Raw genomic sequence first — 21,395 nt, 5'->3', positions numbered from 1 at the left:
ATCGTAGTAGTTATTCCAAAAAAAACTTAACCCAATTGCATTTGTATGCTTTTCTAGTTGAAAATGCTTTTAATTGTTCAAACAATTCTGTGGGTGTGGATTAGAGATATACGCAGCCGATAAACGCCGTCGCCGCCGCCGATTAGGGTCGTTTTTCGCACGCCGCCCCCGAATGTCAAAAATATCGTGGCGTCGGCGGCAGCGGCGGCGTCCGGCGCGTTGCTGTAATTTCCACTCGTTTAAGACTGTTTAGGCCATTTATTGTTCATGTCGAAAATTGGACGGATATGGTCGAAAGTGGTGTCAACGGATGCGCATCACTGCCAGTTATAAGAAACAAACTGCGATATTTAACTCTTTCTAACTGGTCACAAGTTATTTAAAAAAAAAAAAACAGGCGCTTTGATTTCAGCTTAATATGAACTTTGCATCACCCAATTCACCAAGTTATTAAAATAAAATACTAATAGAAAAGTGATATATCTTATAAATTCATATGCTCAATTTGCATATTTTTTTCAACGCAAAATCCTGTAGTAGGTTCTAGGGGCATACACAATACTCTGAAATGATTCTTACCTCATACTTAAGTTGAGGATATTTGAACGTATAAGGGTTTGAAAAATGACTTGGGCTTACATTCAAACATCTGTTGTCTATTTGTGAAACTATGCAATAGGGTCTGAAATGTTAATTTTTATTTTCACACTTCATCCTTCAACACCCAAGTCTACCGGTTTGAGATTTCCTAAAGTTGGCGGCCCTATCCAAAACTAGTCCCTTGGAATGAATCACATTGATTATAGCCTATCAACCAAGTTTAAATATCACTTACACGTTACGGCTCCTTTTACAAATGTGAATATGTAGGCACATATATTTACCAGGTGAGGCTTTGTCCTTCACAAGAACACTCAAAGTGGTGAAGGAAAAGCTTTCCCAAGACAGTTGAACTAAGGACCGTGTGTTCTACTACCCTAACGTAGTGGACAGTCGAACCAGTCTGAAAACTGAAGCTACGCGGCCATCCATAATGAGCTCTTATATCATAAGGCCGAAACAGAAGTTAACACCTTTCAACTTAAAATCGGTCGACTTTCATTCTAAAATATCGTTTTGATTTAACGAAGACTATTGAATCAATGTTGTGAACACAAACGTCTGCAAACTTTGGTCTACATTTTAAAAGTCTTATCCAGGGTCCTTGTAAAATTTTAACTATGTAGATGCGCCGAAGATTATACGATTTTCACCCATTACGCAATGACATCCACTTAGACTGCTTATGATTTCGAGGGCGGCATCCTTGGCAGAATAGTCACTCTCTAACGTTTCAAGGTGTTTCTCTGGTGTAGCTCGGCGGCATAGCGCTACAAAAGCATCCGTTGGAAAGTCTTTGGAGCTACACCTAGAGCTTCTATGAAAGTGACGTCAACGAAGGTATGAGTTCGAAGTCGCAGTCCTATAGCTTCTGTGCTGGTATATGGTGTGAGGATCAGGAGGCGTGGTAGAGACTGGTGGTCGGGATTGCTACTGTTCGCACATCGGGAATAGCTCTTAAAAACAGGCGAAATAACTGGAGGTGCCCTGTACCACGAGAGTCATGAGTATTAAAAGGCCATTAATAGCAACCGTAAGTTGCCTTTGTACGTGGCCGCCAAGGAGCAACATATGATTTAAAGGAATTGTGTTCGCGAAGATTATTAGGAGTTAACCCTAGGTGAAACTACGCTTTGTACGAGATATACAGACAAAAGTGTGACTATTTTATGTATCTCTATTTCTTTTCAGCAGACGCAGCAGTACCAATTCCAAAGACCGGGGTTAGGTTCGAACCCTCTCTGTAGTAAGCGAACGAGGGACAATCCCTCAGCAAGGAGCTACTCCTGAAAATTTTTGAACGGTCTGCGAGATCTTGAGGCTAAAACCCCGGATCTTTCCGAAATGGCCAACACGTTGATTCCCTTAAATACATACAAACAAAACCTTTCCTAAATATTATTTTTTTAAATAGAAAAATCAGGCTTTTTAAAGTAAGAACACCGGCGTAGGCCGGCGCGCCGCACACGCCGCCCACGCCGCCGCCGCCGTTATATAATAGAGCCTACGCCGCCGCCGCCGATAAAGTGATCGGCGTAAACCTCTAGTGTGGATTTGTGGCTAAGCTGTAAATATGGAAAATATCATTAACCCCTCGACCAAATAGCCACTTCAGCCACAATGTGCATAAAAGTATCAAAAAGGTTTCGAGTTTCATTGTATTTTCAAATTATATAAAATTAAATTTTTATAATACGAGCCGGACCCGTGCGCATCTTGCGCAACAAATATAAAAGTCTCATATAAAATATCAACAGAAATCAGCTGTACTATCAAGCAAACATCTACAAACATACTCGCGCTTGCGCTGCCATCTGGCAAATATTAACAACTACCGGTAATGCAGTGTAAGTTCTAATTAAATATTCACAATAGTGCCATAGTACAAATATATTTCTTTGTGTGCTCACAATGGTTAATTTTTAACAAATCATTTTAATAAAATATCGCTAAACAAAAGCACTACGGCTAATAATGCCTAAAGTTCTCTAATAGCACGAATCCCCATCTTTACAACCAAAACTTTATTTATAGATTTGGATTCCAAATAAGGGCGAAAAAGGGACATGAAAACAGCAATTAGGTATAATATGAATATTTAAGTCAATAACTACTCAAATAATAACTAATATGAATACGCCCACAGGATACTAATCAACGAACTAAAATGTTTGGCTGCAGGGAAATTGCAAGTTCTCGAAATTTGCATTGATTTTTGAAATTTTTTTTCGGCGGCTGTTTCAGATTTTCTTCCATTTAAAAAAAAACGCCATGCGCCTTTAGTATCGAAAAAAGCGCATATTTTCCCTTAAGAGATGGTCGTTTTGGAGCATGGGAATTATATCCTACAAAGGACAGTCAACATCGATAACACACCCCAAAACGTACCGCTACAATAACCACATAACATGACATGAGGCTTGGATCAAAGCGGCTGATAAGCGCAATTCATATCGTCTGCAACCCAATTGTCAACCTCACCTACCCCAGGTGAATCTTTTTACAATTATGCAGGTACCATACACATATTTAATAGGTGAGGCTCTGGCGGCTCCAAGCTCCTCATAGAATTAGGGGGTGGAGGGTTGTTATGGTCTAGAAGGTTCAATGTAGGAATGTCCTTATCGGTACAACAACAACAACATGTCATGTTGCTGAAAAAATGTCGTTAAAATTGATCCGGTGTGACTGAGATGTCTTATACAATCTAAAAATTTCTCTTACTTAATTAAATATTCCAATATTCATCCATGAAATTGCAAGATAATATTTCCAGCGAATTTTTCAATTCAAATTACTCTATTGAGACCAGCGTTTCGCCTAATGAATTATAATACGATATTGATTCGGGTTATTCAATGAGAGCTCCATTTATATTTTCAGAAGATGTATTATCTTATTTAAAAACTTTAAAAGTATCATATACATACGGCCCTGATAGGATCCCGACACACTTTCTTAAAAAATGTGCTGCAAACATCTATCAGCCGCTAACAGATTTATTTAATTTATCTTTAATTTATGGCGTTTTCCCTACAATGTGGAAGGAATCTTTTCTTATCCCGTTTCATAAAAATGGAAGCAGGTATTCAATAGAAAACCACCGGGCCATAGCAAATTTATCCGCTATCCCAAAGTTATTTGAGGCTATTGTTACCCACCACCAAACGTTCTCTGTTTCCCCTATAATTGCAAGCTCGCAACATGGGTTCTGTAAGGGCAAATTAACTATCACAAATTTACTGGAATTTACCACTCATGTTTCTAATGGATTTAGAAAAGGCCCTCACCCCGATGTAATTTACACCGATTTCAGTAAAGCTTTCGACAAAGTATCACACACATTACTTATTCATAAGCTCGGTCAACTCGGTTTTCAACCCCGTCTTATATGTTGAATTTCTTCGTATCTTGGTAATCGTACGCAAAGAGTAATCTTACACAAAGAGTAATCTTATACAAATACACTTTCTGGGGTAATGAATGTTTCTTCTGGTGTTCCCCAAGGCAGCTATCTTGGTCCGATTCTGTTCTTGTTGTTCATAAACGAATACCTAATACAATTAAATACTCAAAAATCTTGATGTACCTTTCAAATCATATGCCTCGGTTGAGGAACATTCCTTGCTTCAAATGGATTTAGTATTGCAACACTAGTTAGGCCAATATTAGAATACGGCTCAGTAATTTGGAATCCGCGTTATCAAGTCCATGCAGACAGTCTCGAATCAATACAAAAACAATTTTTACTATTTCCCTTAAGACATTTTCAGTGGGATTCTTTAACTAATCTTCCACCTTATTCGAATCGATTAAAGCTTATCAATCTTCCAATTCTTGCTAGTTGAAGGGAAATGCTTGGTGTAATATTTATGGCAAAACTTTTAAATTGATCAATTTCGAGCCCATTCCTTCTGAACGAAGTGAACTTTTGCGTTCCTTCACGGACATCAAGCCACTTCAAACCTCTTCTGCTGAAACAATGTAGAAAGAACTTCGAACAAAATGAACCTTTTCGGCGTTTATGCCAAGATTATAACTCTCACTCAAACACATTTGATGGCTCCGACTCCCTTCTTTGTATAAAAAAGATTGTCCTCACTCTCTTAATAATTAATATATAATACGTTTGCTTCTGTTCTCTTTAAGTATTACGCTTGGCAGATGAAATCTGTTCGGTAGCTGAGCATTCTCAGATCGCAACGCTTGACAAACCGCTGCCCATCAAAGCTCGGCAAAAAAAAAAAACATCAAAAAAAAAAAGTTATTAGCCTGGTTTCATTGGTCCACTTGAGGGTAGCGCGCTGCCACAACATCCATTAAAAAAAAAAGGCGTCTTAGAGATGAGTGGACGGAAGGGCTTGCCTTCTTCATCAGTAACTTATACTCTTACTGCACTAACTCTTCAGATCTCGAAAAGTGATGAAAGAGAAAGTAATTTTAAAGGGAAATTATCGGCAAGTAAATAACTTAGGGGTTGAGCGGTTGAGTTTGTTCACTTAGGGGTTGCGATGGATAGCAAGCTTAGTTTTAACCTTCATATTAATGCAACTGTCAATAAGACGAGAGATGTTTTAGCATTCGTAAAAATTTAACGGTCTTTGTATTACGATAAAACTTTTAACAACATTGCTTAGACCGATAATAGAATATAGATCGATAGTCTAGAATCCGCGTTACTTAGTTCATGTAGATAAGTTAGAGTCAATTAAAAACCAGTTTTTGCTTTTTGTTTAAGAGACTTTAAAACTAATTAAATCTTTCAAGAATTGCCAGTGAACGGTTCAGTACTACGTGAGAAATTTTACTACATTTTTAGCTTCTTCAAAAAATTTCACAATTTTGAATGCGTAATGAACATGAATCAATGAACAGATCCCGCATTAAAAAATGAGAGAGCAAAAAACTGTTAACTGTGAAATAAATTTTCTCGGCGTGACGTCACGCTTTTGACAACATATTTCTTTGCTGATGCAGTGTTCAGACTTTATTCCAATCGGAGTATTTTTCTCCGCTCTTATTTTCCTACTGCATGTGGTTTTTGTGGGTCGAGTTTAAAACTAAATAGTATTACTACTAATATCTTTTGGTTGAAGTTTTCATTGCATTGCTGATTGTTTACAAGTGACGATTGGGTGAAATTACTTGAATTCATTGCTTATGTTTTAAGACACGTTTGTTCACATTTTACTTACAGTTTTTGTATTTTTTTCATACGGAATGAGAATAGAAGGAATCAAATGCAAGCAAAAAATGTGCCCGGACGTACAGATCGCGTCCTACCTAAATTCAACATACAGCACTTATTGAAGTTTTATACAAAAATTAAGTACGTTGAGTCAGTGAGGACAGCTAACCCTGTTTTAAGGAAATAGTCGCCAATTGGGAGCACCTAGCGAAGTCAAATCTGCCTACAATCGTCTTTCTCAATTCAGTTAAAATCTTCTCTTTCCTCTGCTTATAAACTGCGGTGACATTTTTTTTTTCTTGGCCGGAGCGTATTCCTCCATCCGCATAACATAACCTAGCTAGCGAAGTTGTCTGTTTATATTCGCTGCACTATCGCCATATCTTCAAAATTTCATATATTTAGCTCATCATTATACTTACTTTGATAGTCGCCGTCGACATCACGGAGAGGACTATAAATATCCGGTCATCTGCTCTCTACACCTTCCATGATTCCCAGCCATACATCAGGACAGATATGATGAGTGACTTGCAGAGCGAGATTTTTGTTGTTGGCAAGAGATATTCTCAGTTTGATTTCTAGGCCGACATTGTTTTTGCTTTTAATGCTGCTTCCCAAATAGATGAAATGCTTCACAGTCTCGAATTTATATCCGTCAACAGTGGCATGACAACAAAGGCCATGATGACAGCAAGTAATCCGTCTTGTCCTCATTTACCACAAGGCCCACTTTTTTACTTATCTATCTTATACCAACCCTTCGTACCCCGTCACTTCTTGGCACCATGTGTTTTTTAGCCTTGATATTGCCATTCTCACTTTGACATAGTTGGATGTCGGAGAGTGTTTTTCATCATCGGCTATCGGGGTATCGGGTTCGTCTTCCCCCACACTCTATACGTCAGTCACCAGGTCGCCATTATCGTTCCTGCAGGAATTTGCCCCGGTCTTGAAATCTTCCGTCATTGAAAAAGCATGAAATGTGTATGGTAAACCGAAAATAATAATAATATTTTTTCGCGATAATTATCTGGGAGATAGACTCCACTTTTCTTCCAGAATGTGGTGTGCTAATGGGAACATTAATTAGTAATCCTATACGTTTTAGGTCGACTCCATTCGCATCTGATAAAGCAGATAAATTTTTTGCTGAGAAAAATTTCATGGCAGAATTACAATCGAAGGGTTTGCCAAGTCACCAAACCAATTTGATGTTAGGTGTTCGCCCGCTTTCAAAAAAGAAAGAAAAAATAAAATTTTTACTCCGGCGTAGTCGTTTATTCAGGTAACAGTTTTAAATATTCCGAACACTTGTAGCGAAATATGAGAGAAATGTAATAAATTGAAAAATTTCAAAAGCGCTACATCACCAATTTTTTTTTTTTTTTCAAATTCAATTACAAATACAACAATTTCGGAGTGCGTGATCTTGGCTAATTTGCTTATGCGTAATGAACTTTTCGCAAACTGTCAAAGTTTACTACATTTTTAGCTTTTTCAAAAAATGATAAAATTTTATTTATTGTACGATATTTCCGATATGTCAGAAGTTTATGAATTTAAAAAAAAATCTAAATTTTATTTATTTTATGAATTTTTCGAAAAATGTCAGAATTTTGCTACCTTTTTACCATTATAATAACTGTCACAATTTTAAAATTTTTACCTTTTTCAATAAATGCCTAAATGTTAGCACTTGAACTCTGATCTGAAGACAAACCATTTTTCCTTCTTTAAAAATGAAACCAACACCAGATGGACATCAAAAACAAAAAAAAAACAAGTAAGCAAGGCTAAGTTCGGGTGTAACCGAAAATTACATACTCAGCTGAGAGCTTTGGAGACAAAATAAGGGAAAATCACCATTTAGCAAAATTAACCTAGGGTAACCCTGGAATGAGTTTGTATGACATGTATATCAAATGAAAGGTGTTAATGATTATTTAAAACGTAGTGGGCCTTAGTTCTATAGGTGGACGCCTTTTCGAGATATCGCAATAAGGGTAGACCAGGGGTGACTCTAGAATGTGTTTGTACGATATGGGTATCAAATGAAAGGTGTTAATGAGTATTTTAAAAGGGAGTGGGCCTTAGTTCCATATGTGGACGCCTTTTCGAGATATCGACCAAAATGTGGACCAGGGTGACCCAGAACATCATCTGTCGGGTACCGCTAATTTATTGATATATGTAATACCACGAACAGTATTCCTGCCAAGATTTCAGGGCTTTTGACTTCGCATTGCACTTTTACAAAGTTTATTCTAAAGTTATATTTTGCGTCAATAAACCAATCCAATTACCATGTTTTATCTCTTTTTTCATATTTGGTACAGAATTATGGCATTTTTTAAATTTTTCATAATTTTCGATATCGGAAAAGTGGGAGTGGTCATAGTCGGATTTCGGCCATATTTTATACCAAGATAAAGTGAATTCAGATAAGTACGTGAACTAAGTTTATTTAAGATATATCGTTTTTTGCTCAAGTTATCGTGGTAACGGCCGAGCGGAAGGACAGGCGGTCGACTGAGTATAAAAATTGGGCGTGGCTTCAACCGATTTCGCCCATTTTCACAGAAAACAGTTACCGTCATAGAATCTATGCACCTACCAAACTTCACAAGGATTGGTAAATTTTTGTTCGACTTATGGCCTTAAAAGTATTTTAGACGAATTAAATTAAAAAGGGCGGAGCCACGCCCATTTTGTAATCTTGTTTTATTTTTGTATTTTGTTGCACTATGTCATTACTGGAGTTGAATTTTGACATAATTTACTTATATACTGTAAAAATATTAACTTTTCTTTTAAAATTTGACTTAAAAAAAATTTTTTTTTAAAAAGTGGTGTGGTCGTTCTCCGATTTTGCTAATTTTTATTAAGCATACATACAGTAATAGGAGTAACGCTCTTGCCAAATTTCATCATTATATATTCAACGACTGCGAAATTACAACTTGCAAAACTTTTAAATTACCTTCTTTTAAAAGTGGGCGGTGCCACGCCCATTGTCCAAAATCTTACTAATTTTCTATTTTTCGTTATAACGTCAACCCATCTACCAAGTTTCATCGCTTTAGCCGTCTTTGGTAATGAATGATCGCACTTTTTATGTTTTTCGAAATTTTCGATATCGAAAAAGTGGGCGTGGTTGTAGTCCGATTTCGTTCATTTTAAATAGCGATCTGAGATGAGCGACCGGGAACCTGCATACCAAATTTCATCAAGATATCTCAAAATTTACTCAAATTATCGTGTTTACAGACGGACGGACGGACGGACATGGCTAAATGAATTTATTTTTTCACCCAGATCATTTTGATACATAGAAGTCTATATCTATCTCGATTAGTTTATACTGTTACGGATTACCATTATGCGAACAAATTTAATATACTCTGTGAGCTCTGCTCAGCTGAGTATAAAAAAACTAAACTGTTCCGAATGCCTTACCCCCGCTATCTCATTGTGGTAAACTTAGCTGTTGCTGATGATAAATAAATTCCAACGATTAAAAGTTTGGAAAACATTACAGTTGCTATTGCCACTTAGTTTACTTGTTACAATTTTGTTAATGTGCACATTAATTCTTATATTACCACAATCTCTTTACCACCAACTCTCTTCTTGAATTTATCAACCCCTACTATCTACATATAAGCATTCACGTAAACCACACACTCAGCAACTTGCACTGAGTTATCTACCACAAAACACTCCTAATAATGTGAGTTCATGCGTGAGTGTGTATGTGATAGCTTAGTGCTTGTAAGCGTATCTTCAATGCTTCCATTAAATAAAATTGCCTAAAACTTAAAGAGTCTCTATGCGGCCATTTTTTAGGATTTTTTTTTTTCTACTTGAGTTTTTTTGGATCCACTTGAGTTAGTCGAGCAATTTGTCGGTCAAGTGTCGGCCATCATATCCAAAATTTTTTTTGTTTTGTTTACATCTTAGTTTTTGTTATTTTTTGGTTTATATTTCTAAAAGCCACCGCAAGGGCGCATAATTTGGCGCCGTTTAAGTTAATGCTCATTCTTTTATCATGTCGGCGAATTTATATGCATTTCTTTTAAGGCTTCTGAAATTAGATATATGTACGTGTATTTTTATTTCAAAGATTTAAATTTTTTATTTTTCCAAACTCTCTACTTCCCTCAATTTTTTCTGACAAGTTTCTTGAAAAGTTGGAGCGCTTTTGTTGTCAAACAATTTTTTTCTTATTATTTCCTAGTAGTATATGTGTACGTGTGTATGTATTTTGTAGTCTTGCTAAGGATGTTTCACAAAACGTTCTCGTATTTTAAATTTATTTAGTTGCTCAACTGACGAGTAGTCGAGTTGTCGCCATTGGTCAAGAAAAGTTCAAATTTTCGTATGTAGTTAACTGTGGTAATGGTTTTGTGTCTATTCTATTTACTTATTTCGCAAATATTTGCAGTTTTTTTTTATTTAGTATATGAGAAGAGTTTTGTCAAAAGTAACCTTCATGTGGCTTTCTGTAGATGTTTGGCACCTAACCGTTGTGCGGGGAGTCGCTTCTGTTCTTACTTATGACCCAGAAGCTCTTCTAAGCTCAAAAACAAGCTACGCTGCCCGACCACTAAATAACCGAGCCCAAGTGACGCACGAGCGCTTTTTTGATGCAATTTCTCCTGGGACCAATTGCTGCTGTTTCTAGTAGAGTTAGTCAATGGTGCGTTCAAACCACTGTTTCGGTCAATAAATCTGCTCGTATCTTATACGTGTTGTGTATGGTAGAGCTGGGCAATCGCACAGCTAATGCTGCCATCCTTCTCTTCGCGGCTCCTGCAAATTCTGTTGAAAGAAACCCACATTCTTTAAGCATACAGACTGGGCGGCCAGTGGTCCGCAATGTTTAAGATTTATTTTTTTCAAGTGTGCTATCTCCTGGAAAGTGCTTTGTATGTTACCTCTGATTGGTGCAATTGGATGATGCACCTCGCCTACCACCACAACATCCAGCAATGCCCTTCCCTATGTAAGTTCGTCTGCTTTCTCACTACCCTCCATATTCCTCGAACTCAAATACTAAAACTGCCGAAAAAATGCAGTTTGATGTATGTGAAAGTCCAGAAATAGTTGGCTTAGAGTATGACAAGAGCTTAGTACCTCTAAACCCTCCAAAGACTGCTCTATGGCTAATCACCAATTTTTATATCTTTCTGGGTGGAAATTTCATTTAACCGTAACGCAGAGCATTCTTATATGGAAAACCAAAATGTGAAGTATGAAAAATTGCGTCATAGTCATGATCAGATAGCGCAGAAGAATATTGTTGGATTAGTTGGTGTTCTGAAAGGAGATTATGAGCAAAAAAAAAGTGATAGTTTTCACTGGAGGAATAACAATTAAGCTTCGAAAAAGACTAAAATGTAAAAAGGTTGGGCACGAAAATGCATGAGCTTATCCATGGATCGATATGTTATTGGTGTTACTTATGAGAGAAATTTGGTGGGAAATTTGCTATTAAGGTGAACAGAACTGGCTAGGCTCGCCACAGACATGACCTGATTTTAAGGCTTTGCACAATAATTCGAAGTAAGGACAACATACCGACATTCTCTTATCCTCCGAAACTACGAGCCGTGTAGAAGTAATACAAACACACTAATCAGCTATTCTTCGAGCGACTGCAGCAGCTAATAGACAGACGAAAATATTTCAGGGTTTCATTATCAATGGTAACCTTCTGCAGGCTTTCAAACCTTCAAAATAAAGTTTGCTCAGGACATACGAGGTAAACATAGAAGCTCTAGTTCATAATAATAAATAAGTAATTTCGCCTTGTCAAGCTCAGGAGGAGGCACAGAGTGATTTTCCGATCGACTAGTCTATACCCCATTCCTTTTGCTCTTAGTACGGTGGGTGAAAGTTGGGGATTTCGTGGCTGCTATAGTCCATTATCCGTTTTATATAGGGAAAAATGATTAGCAACCATTGAAGTGGTTGCTCAGTGTCTTGATGGGGCGCATATATACCATAGACAGACAGTGTCCATTTTCGGGTAATGGCACCCGGTTGCACGGCAACTCCACCGCGAGTTCCGTGCTTGCCTCAGAATCCCTCTTTCATTGATTTTGATATCTCGATATCTGATTAACAAGTTAATCAGATTGAGATATTGTGTTTTTGTCGCAATTTAGGAATGTGACCAACCTTTTCTCCACCGCGAGTTCCGTGCTTGCCTCAGAATCCCTCTTTCATTGATTTTGATATCTCGATATCTGATTAACAAGTTAATCAGATTGAGATATTGTGTTTTTGTCGCAATTTGGGAATGTGACCAACCTTTTCTGTCCTGCAGTGTTACAACAATGTATAAATACATTGTTAACGACGGAGCTTGGTTTTGCTTAGATACTGCTTAAAGGGCCGCACTACGTTGACAAACAGAGTGAGCTTGGCATCAAATTATGCTCCGCTTAAAACTCCATCACAATTAAAATCAAGGGATGTGACCAACCTTTTTCGCACACTGACCTGTGAGTGCCGAGTGCCCACCTCAACAATGCCCCTCGACATCGCTTGAGGCCACACTACGTTGACAAACATTGTGTGCCATATTGTGCTACTATTGGCTTCCATTTTTGCTACTAATTTCGCTCCAATTTTCACTCAATTACGCAACAATTATGCTCCATTATGCCTCCAAATAAACTCCTACCACAATTAGAGGGATGTGTCCAACCTTTTCCGCTCACAGACCTGTAAGTGACCGAGTACCTGCCCCAGCAACATCCTTGCATTGCAGTCCGCCACACTGCAGTGATTTGAAAACGTCAAATCTTGCCACATATTTGGATGTGGCCATCCACACCGCGAACGCCTCCTATTCGCTTACGCAGTCTAAAGCAGCCTCAAACATCTCGAAAGACGAGATGAGCACCGGCCCACTCGTATAATTATCAATTGTTTTTCGGCTGACGATAGACATGCGTTCCTTCACCATCTTTCGTCACCGTTTAACAGCATATATAACCGGCATCTCCGGTTGCCACAAATTAAGGGATGTGGCCAACCTATCATCTGCCCCTCAAGGTCAGTTTCTCAATGAAATTGGGATTGCCGTGGCAAGCATGAGACCGAATTCCCTTGGGTTTGCACGCCCCAAGGGAAAACAAGTCTACTCAGAGCGTGTGTCATAAGTGAACTCTATTTGAAACCACAGCAACCGCGATGCTCCCACAAGGGGGCCATCCCAGAACAGGAGGTGATACCTGAATACACAGCATCGTTCGATGCCGTGCATCAGATCACACTGGCTTCTCCTGCTCCCGCGGTAGCAGTTTTTATAAAGACCTTGCCTAGGGTCCCACAGGGTGATACCCGCATCCACCCTGCTGCCTTTCGAGTAAAACACCTTACTCATGGATTGGGTGCCCATGGTATTATGGTCGCCTTTTACGACCGGTATACCTACCGTGGGCATATTCTAACCCCTAACCCACAGGGGGATATATACCATAGAAGTGGAAACAAATTTTTACGATGGTGCTTCGCTAAATTTACGTCATCTTAGCGCAGCACCTTAAAAAATGCACTTAGAAAAGCGCGCCATATATTTTCTGTTCGCACCTTATTAGCGGCTAATTTGCGACAAAATACCGAGCAAAAATTTTTTAGCCGCCAAAGGTGCTTCAGAAACTTCGCGCAATTATCAAACGTTTACTGTCCCTGATGTATATGTTGCAACGTCTTTCGATGAGCACTTACAAGTACTCCCTTATATGTATTTCCTTATATGTTTATGTGCATACATATATTGTAACGAATTTAGTACAACTCCTCTTATTTGCAACCTCCTGCTAACGTTCGAATCACTAAGCTGTTGAATAAATAACTCCGCTATTCAATAATGCAAAATGGCCTTTATTCAAGTACTTCACAATAAACACTTATACTTCGCAACTGATTGATAGCTTGCTTAAATCAAACTGATTGTCGTGCCTCTACTGTTGCTGTCTTTTATACTGTCTCGTTTCCTCTTTGCATACTTCTAGGCTTTTCTATTCTAGAATTTACTAGTTAGTTATCAGCTACAAACTCACCAGCCACAACTACATTTCTAGCTTCTCATATGCGCGTGTATATGTGAGTAATACTTGCACAAATTATTGCCTTCTTTTGTGAGCATTTCAGATAAGATATATGCATGTGTTTGTGCGTCTCTTCTCCGCTGCTTCGTATGGACATATGGGTAGACATAATGATTGATTTAATGATGTGCATACAAGTCACTGTTTAGCATCGGCTTAGATATGATAGTATTCCTTAGTGTTGCTAATATTCGTCACAATATGTATGTCCATATGTATGAATACGTTCTATATCTGTTTTAGAAATATTTTTTTGGTCCTGCACACTCAAGAATGCATTTTGAATTGAAGGAATTAAAATTCCGTGCACATTTCAATGGTTAACTTAATCTAACAACTCAACGAATACAAATTTATTTAAAGTTGCTTCTGCAGGAAACAGTCGGCAGAGTGAATGATTTTCGAAAGCAGCAGAGAATGCACAAAACTTTCAAAAGTTTGTTTTGGCAAAATAAATTTAATTTTTTTGTTGTTTTTGCACTAACACAAACAATTTATAGAGTAGTGACTGGCATACAAATCGACAGCACATTAACGAGCAGCAGGATACAAATAATAAGATTAATGGTAATTCTGCAGAGTAAAATGAACAAAAAAAAAAACATCTGGTTAATTGTTCACAATGAAATACCTTTCTTGGTCGGAGCGTTTTCATTTGCATAACATGACCTGGCAAACGAAGTCTTTGGGGGTTTTATTCGCTCATATATGGTTAATCACTACACCTTTTTCGATACTCATCGCCAGCATCACGGCCAGAAACATAAATCCTCCGGAGACCTTTTATCTCGAACACTCTAAAAGCTATCTCATCTTCTCTTGACAACATCCTTGATTCAGAGCTGTACAGCAGAACGGTTATGATGAACGAATTGTAGAACCTGAATTTTGTTCGTTAAGACGGGACTTTATTTTTCAATTGTCTACTTAGTCCAAAGCAGCACTTTTTGGAAAGAGCTACTCTCCGTTTGATTGTTAATCTGGCCCATGTGTGAATGTCTCCTTACAACCGCCCACACTACAGCTTCTGTACCTGCAGATAAAGGGGATTTCCCATACTCTCCGTGTGTAGTCCAAATGGCCAGTATCCTGAAATGGTGCATGAGTTCCTAAATATTTAACTCGTAGACATAATTAAAAGGGACTCTGTTCTTCTATGAATTTAGTCGGGACATGTTTGCTTGATGATTTTGCAGTACAAATTGCGAATTGCGCTTTTCGTGAGGTTGATAAGAATGTTACTCATAAAGTGACCGATCCACCGTAACTGCTAGCCAGAGGTGCCCAAGATATTCCGATCTATGCCAGATTATCTGCTTTTATTGCCATTAATGTTCTTGTGGCCGGGTATTTAACTGAGCGTGATGGTCACAAGGTTAGTTTGTTCGCGTAACATACTCCTACAGTTTTCGATGGCCTCATAGAAGGAAGGTCGTGAATCTAATGCTGTGAGCGCTATTTGTCTGCACAAGTTTATGCGTAAATAACAAGACTGCTCTATATCTAGTATCCCTGCTTGGAAAGTGCTAGCTGAGTGGTCGAATGAATGAATTTTGTCACTTTTAGCTGTTCGGCGAAAACCTCCGAACCAACAACGTAGGCATTTTTGACTCCTCGCTGTAGAGTGAGGTTACGACCTCTTTGTAAACATTGTCGGATCATCAATCCATACTTGAGAGAAGCCTTAGTTTAAAACTCGTTTAAACGTTCATTGTGCATTATAGGTAACCTGTTTTTGCATCCACATTGGGGAGCATTCATAAGATGCCGCTGTGGCCATACAGCTTACCGTTCCATCTTCTATGCTTCTACACTCGCTTAGATTGTTGGTTTAGCTAACAGCTGTCAAGCGCATGTGAAGTGCTCCTTTCTCTTACAAGGGTAGTATGCAATGTATGCCTCCCTTACTCTTCTCCCCATATTAACTTTCCAGTTTAGTTTATTGCTTATCTCGACGCAAAGGCATTTTATGCTCGTTGAAAGAAAGAGTTCAGTGTGATTCAGTGGTCGACCTGTGATTGCTAGGTCGACCTTGACATAAATTGATGCATTGGTGATTGAACGAATTTTTGATTTCCTTGTATCAAAATACATACTTTCTACGAATTTTAAGCTTCACTTTCAATTTTGTTTTTTCTTTCTTAAAAATTGCTTTGATATTCATAAGTACAAAATGTTAAAACAACAAATCTCTCTTGCTTCGCTTGTTACTATTTTAATCTTATAGCATTTTATGTGAAAAACGACAAACAGAATCGTTTAAATGGCAATCATGCTATCAACTTAAAGACGACTTAAAAAGCGAAGGTCATTTGTTTGCACATTAAATGGGTTGTAGTGAAATTCTGTTAGGTGTAAGGGTAGTTACATATATATTTGATAGTTTTGGGAGTTTTGATAACTGTTCTCTAGTTGAAAGTACAAAATTATGTTGAAATTGTAATTGATTGATATTGTAATGAATTTAAAGGATTTTATATTATTCTGCACATTCTGTTATGGCTCGAATCGCTGAAATGTCGAACAAATAACCCAAATATTTAGTATAGCAAAGTGGTATTTATTAATAGTACTACTGCGGTAGTAGTACTTCACAATTTAATTAAACGCGTACTTCCCTTATAGCGTGTTGAAATCAAACTGGTTGATTAATCCTCAGCTTCCACTTCTTTTATAGTCTCAGATGCCTTGTTCGTCTTTTTCTGCTAAGGTCTTAACTTTTCACGAACAGCCCTCTCGAGTAGTTGTATCTCATAGCTGGTTACTTAGCTATAAAGAGAGTAATGTAAGTGTGAGTAATGTCAACTTCGCTCTTAGATGATGATTACGTTATGTGTGACTGTTTCTCTTTCTTCTTCTCTTTGCTGTCGACTACATGTATGTATGTGTGTCAAATATTCTCTTTGCATTTATTTGCTACCAGCATAGTGATGTATCGAAATGCTAATATTCGCCACAATATTGAACTAAATACAACAACGAATTTTGCCTTAGAACTTTCTGTGCGAAATATATGCACTCTGTTCGTTCTTCCGTCGGCCTATTCGTCCTCAGAGAAACAGTTATGTGTATTTTTTCAATAGGTTTCATTTATAAATAAAGGTATTCTAATTTTACACCCAACTTTTTCTTAACACGAGTAATGTTCCTATAAAAACAACCTTATCGGAATATAGCCATGCCCTCTTTTTATGTATCAAATATTTCTTATAATTATAATTCTTCGATATTTCAGTAGTAAATTTAGACTTTCTACTCAAACTCGGTTTTCTACTCTTCAGTGTTGAGATGACTCGATTTGCATAAAAAAATTTAAAAATGGGCGTGGCAATGCTTCAAACCTCATCTCTAATAAGGCTGTTAACTACGCGCTCGATTCTGTTTCAGTTGCTCACTTCAGAAATTATTTACTCTCGAGTTAGGAGTAGGGTGGGATTGTCATCTTTGTCAGAGGTTTTGTCAAATGGCTTATGGATGGATTAATGTTGGACAGAAAAGATGGAAAACATGATGTTTAAATAATTTATTAAATTTAGGGTCAGGGTTTTCGGTGTGATTTTAGTTACATGTAAATGCGAACCTGTTTAACTCGAGTTAGCCCAAAGCGCTCACAATGTGAACTATGTAAAGAATGGCAACATTAGAAGTCGCAGAAAAGGACCGATCTATTGCCATTTGGAAAGTTATATTTTTTTTGTTACATTCTGCCGTCTGAAGCTTATTTCTCTTCATTTTGGTGAGGAGAGGGTTTCTCCCAACAAATCTCGTGAATTGCCTTCAGCCTACTTCATATGCCTCACGGGCACATGGCAAGCGCTCACTCACCAGGCCTTTCAGGTTGACCACTGCTGCTAAGCGCTACACAATTCTCAAATCAAATTCACGGTACTGTGAGATGGCTCTCTTACTTTCTCTGATCCATACCCTTCTCCACTCTTCTCCACCGATTGGATTCACTTGCCATTCCATCACGGTGCTCGGTGACTTTTCACTAACTTTGTAGTGCTTTTGTCTTCCTACGCTTGTTCCTTGTTATAGGCACAGGTTATCGTTGAAATTCGTTGAAAGCCAACTGGATATACGCTCCGGCTGCAAATCATTCAATATATACATTACTTTGTCTCCGAAATTCCGCCGCCCTATAGGGAGAGAAAGTGGGATAGTGAAAGAAAGGGAGAATGAGGAGCTGGACGAGAAGAATAGGGCGAGGAAGAGGGAGCGGTGGAGGGTAAGGAAGGGGGGAGTGAAAGAGAGAGGAGAGGGAATGAAAGAAGGTGAGAGTGAGAGAGAGTATGAGGTTGACAAAGAGAGAGAAAATGATAGAGAGAGGAAGAGGTCAATGGAATATTAGCTAGACGATCTAGCGTATACATAAGTACGAACGCACACACATACATACATACATATATCCATTAAATGTATTGAGTATGTATGGTCCTCTATAAAAATTTATTATTTATATTTTAAAAGATAACAAATGCTTTACTTTTACCCAAAATAAGCTACGTCACCGCTAGATTTTATTTCCCCACTATAAAGAAATTGCAAATCCGTAGAGCAGGAAACGTTTTATTCAAAAATGCGTACATTACTTTCGTGACACGATTAATGCCCCTATTACCGTTTACAACTCAACTCTGGTTGGGTTGAAATTTCGCAATTTGGTATTACAGATTACAACTCAACCTGTCAAAAAAAATTTCGGTTGAGTTGTCTAGTCTTACAACTTTTTGTGGCATTGCCGTTTACAACCTTGTGTTGGTGTAGTTGTCAAAGACGTCAAAATTTTACAACTGCTTACTAGCAGTTGTCTCATGCAATTTTGCAGTTGTTTTGAAAAAATTTTACGTTTTAGAAGACGGTTCACCACCTAATTTTTAACAAATATGTTCAAAGTTGGTATCAAAAAACACGTTTCGACCTCCGATTTAAGAATCCGAAAACAAAAATTGTAATTCTTTGCGACAGCATGACACTGGTAATACGCGTCCAAAAATATTGAGAGAGGTGTCAAAACACGCGTATTAATCTCGACAACAATAATCCGGTGGCAAAGATACATTTTATCTCTGTCCGGAGATATTTGCAGTTGAAGTTGGCGATTTTCATGTGGTTGTTGTAATGTTGTTGTCTTTTTCCGGTTTTTGTTTAATATCTTTTAAACGAGTTAAAATTTTTATTTTCTGCCTTTGGATTATTAATACTGATGTCAAGACGCATCGTTTAATACCTCTCTCGATAATTTTGGACACGTATTAGTGTCTTGCTGTCGTAAAAAATTACCACAAAAATTAAAAATTTTATTTCTAATAAAATCTAATTTCATGTGGTTGTTGTATTTTGCCAGATTTTTTGTACACAGTAATGCAGAAAGGTGTTGGACCCAACCAGAGTTATTTTTCCGAATCGCGGCCAAAGGCCGCCAACGCAGAAAGATGTTCTGTGCAAAAAAACTGTGGAACGGGCCTCATATTTCGGACCCTCTTGGGCCATTTTGTGGGTCTTTGTAAATATCTTTCGAAAGAAATAAAATTTTTAATTTCCGCTTTCGAATCCTAAAAACGGAGATGGAAACCCGTCTTTTGATACCACCTTTGATAAGAGTTAGATGGTGCACGGGCTTATAAAACGTTACCAAAAAAAAAGCAAAAAATTTAAAGCCGGTAGTTAAACCTTTTTTAATCAAACAATAATCACCAATTTTGTACACATTTCTAGAAAAAACAACGTTTAAACGAATTACATTGAATAACTTTTTGACTTTATGTAGCGAAATTCCATAGTTGGACGAGGCTGGCCGCAGTTTGGATGCAGTCAAAATAGGTGAAATTATGCGAGTCCCATTGATACTCATCACTACTCCTGGGAATCCTATTTGAGTAAAATACAATTTTTTCTGTTTGGGTTTTAATCTACTTCGCACAAATACGCTCCTCAATAATATCCAAAACCAGTCCAACACCAAAATCATAATTTTAAAATTCGAACGCGTATGCGGAAATGGTCCTTAATTTTGTTTAGTACTGAGTAAAGTGCTTCCTTTCAAATCTGCAAAATAACTTCATATGAAACTCATTATTTGTCATTTAAACATTTTCTTACTTGGTGCTTGGTAGTTCCAAGGGATTGGAATGATCACGCAAATGTTTTCCGTATTCGCGACATGTCAGTCACCAACATTTTTGTCATTATAAAATAGATTTCATATAATATTAATAAAAAAATCACATTTGAAAATGCTTAAATTTCTGCCACAAATTGATCAGCTGTTTATTTATCTGTCAAATCATCACTTTCTGAAGTTGGCAACTCAATTCAATTTCAACTGAAATAAGTTGTAATTCGTAATACCAAACAGGAGTTGAGTTGTCTTAAAGTTGAGTTGTTTTAATTACAACCCAACTAAGTTGAGTTGTAAACGGTAATAGGGGCATATGTCATAATGAATAGCTAAAAAATTTCTTTTAAGCTTCGAAAAAAAAAGAGTTAATAAAGACACGCTCAAAGGCATAGCAGAAATATAATGCGTAAAGCTGAAAATAACAGCAAAAAAAATACAAAAAGAAAAAAATGTGAAATAAGTAGGATTTAATAAAATAAAAACAAAACAACAACGGCAAAAATAGAAGCACACGCTGTATGCTAACGGTTATAAGTCTGCTACAGCATCATTTGCGATTGCTATAGCTGCACTCTTTTGCTAACACAGTGCAAAATTACATTGAGCAGCACATGGAATATTTTACTATTATTTTTAGCTTTGATCGAATTAAATAGAAAGGGTTTTTTGTCACACTGTGACAAAAGGTTACGCTTATTATAGAGAACTCAGTTAAAAGAGTAATGGTAAAAAATGCAGATACAGATTGAGATGGATAAAAAAAAAAACATTTGTATTATATTAAACTTGAAGTAATGAAAATATAAAGCATTCCAAGCGCACTTGTATGATAATAATGTGGCGCTGCCTTTGAATTTAGCCTGACCCGCTTGTGGATTGGGTGACAGCTATTATAGCAACAATGTTGTTGCAATGACAAAAGCATGTGTATGTAAATTTAAAGCACAAAGAAAAATTGCAGGTGGAAAAAATTCAGATAAAAGAATAAGAATTTATAAAATACACCTAACATTTTTTAGCAGTACTTCGGCCCATCCACTATGTGCGAGCACTAATAAATTGTCATCAGTATCCTTTAACGGGAGTCCGAGGAAACTTGCTGTTTCAATATGGTTTAACCAAAGATATAAGGATGTTAGAGGTGTTGGTTCCACATTGCAATTGAAAAGTTGATTTGTGTTATGTGGGGACACGTCATAAGCAAGAACTAAATGGGGTATATCGGCTTGATTCTGCTTAAGTAAGAGTTTAATCTATTATAGTAACCGTTTACCTATATAGATCGCGTTTCCCTGGGGAGATTTATATCGTCAACTGTGAGGGAATTTATCTTTGAAAACGGACCTCACCGCCCAATTAT

The 21,395-nt window shown here is 37.4% G+C and overlaps 1 protein-coding gene across 28 annotated transcripts in view; it reads left to right on the top strand.

Moving 5' to 3' along the window:
- Nucleotides 1-21,395, top strand: part of mmd (mind-meld) — a 1,228,927-nt gene that overhangs the window by 437,595 nt on the left and 769,937 nt on the right. The window lies entirely within an intron of this gene.

The sequence above is a fragment of the Eurosta solidaginis genome, chromosome 4, assembly GCF_040869045.1.
Source record: "Eurosta solidaginis isolate ZX-2024a chromosome 4, ASM4086904v1, whole genome shotgun sequence".
Taxonomy (NCBI): domain Eukaryota; kingdom Metazoa; phylum Arthropoda; class Insecta; order Diptera; family Tephritidae; genus Eurosta; species Eurosta solidaginis.
The sequence above is the reverse complement of the archived record's forward strand: the minus strand, read 5'-3'. Positions and strand labels throughout refer to the sequence as shown.